We start from the raw sequence: 4,134 nt of genomic DNA on the forward strand, positions 1-4,134 counted from the left end.
AATCACATCAACAATTAATAAATAACACTTTTTAATTTTTCAAAAAAAAATTAATTGAGTTCAACATCATAACCAAATTTATGACAAATACTTCTTTTACAAAAGCTTCCATTGCGAACTTAATCAGTTTTCCACAAGTATGCTCCCAAAATACTTCACTTTCTTACTAGTTACCTGATAAGCATGGAACATAAAACGAGTCAACTACAAAGAGTTGGTGAGCTCACGGGTTTTCACATGCATAAAACAATTTAATGCACAAACTAAAAATTTGCAAACTTATGCGAATCTTTTGCACTTAATAAATGTAAATCTTTCACGATGTAAAAACTTGAGACGCTACTGAGCCTTACCTGGCCAACTTGCCCCATTAATTTACGAACGACCATAAGTAGCCCGTACACTTACTTAGGTCCCACAGTTCGCAGATGTACTAATTCAACGGTGGTCCAAATTCCACATGATTAGACAAGAAAACATAGGTAGAGTGCACCCCTTTCTGGGTGGGAATGTCAACACAATAGCATCTATCCACAATACCACGGCCCGGGGACGTGCCCGAGTTAAGAAGTTGCATTTACGGACGGGGACTTTATTTGGAAAAATATACTCTCAAGCACATCAATTTAGCATTTATTTCAAAGTGCAATAACAGTCAATATTTCATGACGCAATAAACTTGACTAAGCAGTTCCTTATTCCAAAGGTTTCAAACAAAGATTGACTAAGCAGTTCCTTAGTCCAAAGGTTTCAAACAAATAACTTGCATTGTTTGCTTAATCTCATGGTTTTCCCCCAAAACAATAAACAAAGCATTAAAAGTGGGGCCGTGAGAACTCACATGCAAATCGATGAATATCTGAGGGTTTAATGACGCCTCAAGCGCTGAACGTCCTGCCCTAACCTTCCTAAACTGTCCAACGACCAGAAATTAGATTACCTAAAGGTTCTCGACAAAGATATAGTCAAGTTATATCCTATGCAATGCCAATGAATTTTATGAATTAAAGTTGATATTTTTATTAATTTTTCTAAAAATATATATTTTGAAATTAAACCCTTCATACAAAAAGCTGTCATTTGGACAAAATATAAATTCTAAATCTGACATTTTTGTTTCCACAAATAATAGCCAAAAAGAACCTTCTATACCTTTTTTTATGACCAAATTTTATATCTACTATTAAAGGAAGTTAAACAGACTTTTTCCAAATTTCAAGAACTGAAGATAGATTTAGGGTAATCATCATTACCCTATCCTTTTTGAGTGACACATCTCCCAATTCAGATTGCACACTCTTCGATTAACAGTCATTTGGAGTCTAAACTCATCTTTTTTCAAGGATTTTAACACCATTTTCAGGCTATCAAATTAAGTTTAATCTCCAGAAAGAATAATTCCCGATTCCATTAAGTTTTGAGGAAGATAGAACAGATTAAAGATGCATGAAAGATTCTATCATACTTCAAAACATAACCTTACATGCTCAAACTTCGCATGCAATAGGTTTCCTCCTACTTCGGAGTTCAAAGAACATGGATCATAGATTATTATCCCTTTTTGAAGACATTTTCATGTCTTTGATGAATAATCTCCCCTCTTTTAATTCTCCAAGATTTTTAACTTTTCAAGATCAAGATGCGGGTTTAGGAAGACAAAAACTTGATTTATTATATAAAAAGGTGAGATAACTAGGATCATACCTTTTCTTGAAATCTTGAGTATTCTTCAAGATTGACAGAATTTTTTTTAGAAGCTTGCTTGCGGGAATCGGCTGGAGGGTGATTTCTTTTAGAGAGAGGTTAGAGAGATGAAGAGTTTATACTGATAATACTTTGAAAATGAGAGTTTTCAAAACATGAAGGGTATTTATATGAGGCTTTTTAAAGAGAAAATGGGCTGGCCTCTAAAGGCCCAAACCCAAATAATAAAAAAACTTTTATTTTCTTTAAATAATAATAAGCCCATCTTTTACTAAAAATCATTTGGACAAATAAATGAGACTATTGCATTTTAATTTAAAAGTTTATAATATCAACTTTATTTTATTTAGAGCATTTCTAAAATATTTGGCATTACACAAGTTAGCTTTATTTGATCTCCCACCAAGGCGTGATCTTTCAAATAAGACTTGGGAGCTAATCTAGATAAATTCTAATCACTAAACTAGATCCTAAAGAAATATTATTTCTAAATATAGGATCTATAATAAAATGCTAACATGAGACTCCAAAATGGCAGAATGTCACAAATGCTATTGTTAACATTTCATACCTGTTAGCTATGGGAACTTTTAAAATATATGTATAAATGCTATTGTTCATTCCATAAATGTTTTTTATGGGAATTGTGTATCAATAAACATGGTTCATATCTTTAGCTTTCGTGCAATTTAAATATGCTGGGTTTGCATTGTCGTGATATTATATGATAAAATTTAGACTTATTATCGATGGCTATGACATCCACCTTCCAGGATGGAGCATGCGATTAAGGTGTTGAAGTGGGTAGCGCATCAGAAAACGTGGCGGAAGCAAGTGCAAGATATCAAGCCGAAGATGGTCGTATCAATAAGGAGGTAACTTGTAAAATGTTATAATTATGTTTCTGTTTTTTAGTGATATTAACGTGAGCTATTGTACTTCCATATATGGGATGTGTGTATATTGTCTATCACAAACCACGTTCACCACATTCTTCTGAGTTAGAACGTGCAAACTTCAAAAACCTGAGTTTGTTAAAACTATCTGTGATATATAAAAAGTATGAACAGTAGCAGTTCATTACAAGATCATCGTCATTTCTGTCCTAGGATTATGTATGTCTTGTACTTGATGTCAATTAAAAGCTTTACATATTCTATGGACTGCATTTCTACATTAAATAAGAAACAAAAAGGGCACCTGTTTTCCTTAAATTCACATGTAACCTAATTGGCCACTAAGACCATAGATGATTTGGTTATCATGTGGTATTTGCTGTGAAGATGAATTGTTTCATTCCGTTATATGAAACAATTACAAATTATTGCGTAGTTTTAATCGGCTGCATGATCTCTTGGTTTTGCTTAGAGCAGTTGAATACACTATCCACATTCTATGTGTGTGTGTCTATGCATTATAAACTTCACACAAAATAAGGGTAACAAAGATGTGGATATTAGAACCTTCCTGTGTACAATTGTTTTCTCTTGTCACTAATTATATTATAAGTTAGATGCTTAGCTTTAAATAAATTGCATAATTGACTTGAGAAAAGAACGGAGCATTATTTGCATGTAATAAAAAACAGACATGAAAAAAGGGTAGCATTCACTTCAATTTGTTCTTAGCAAACAGAGTGTGGACACCTCTTATTTCTCATGGCATGACTTTTGAATTAAAGAACAAGGTTTCTTTAACACCTCATATTGAAAAATAGGCACCACAACTATATCACATATTCACACTTACCACACAAGCTGGCGCTAGAGGAACAAAAGTGAGGTTTTTCTTCCCATTCCCCATCTCGATATTCAGAGTCTGTTTATATTTGATATAATAGGAAGTAGAAATTGGAGCAATTAGACCAGAGTATCCAAAATCCATGTCACACCCTGCTAAAGCGGAAACACGAGATGTAACAGGCAAACGAGTCACAACAACAATTAATAAATAACATTTTTCAATTTTTCAAAATAAAATGAGTTTAACATCATAACCAAATTTTTGACAATTACTTCTTTTACAAAAGCTTCCATTACGAACTTAATCAGTTTTCCACAAGTATGCTCCCGAAATACGTTATTTCTTACTTGTTACCTGAAAAGCATGGAACATAAAACGAATCCACTACAAAGAGTTGGTGAGCTCACGGGTTTCCATATGCATAAAACATTTTTAAGCATAAACCAAATATTTGCAAACTTATGCGAATCTTTTGCACTTAATAAATGTAAATCTTTCACGATGTACAAAACTTGAGACGCTACTGAGCCTTACCTGACCAACTTGCCCCATTATTTTACGAACGACCATAAGTAGCCCGTATACTTACTTAGGTCCCACAGTTCGTAGATGTACTAATTCAGCGGTGGTCCAAATTCCACATGATTAGACAAGAAAACATAGGTAATGTGCACCCCTTTCTGGGTA

Source organism: Cynara cardunculus (assembly GCF_001531365.2).
Source record: "Cynara cardunculus var. scolymus isolate 2C chromosome LG 8, CcrdV1, whole genome shotgun sequence".
Taxonomy (NCBI): domain Eukaryota; kingdom Viridiplantae; phylum Streptophyta; class Magnoliopsida; order Asterales; family Asteraceae; genus Cynara; species Cynara cardunculus.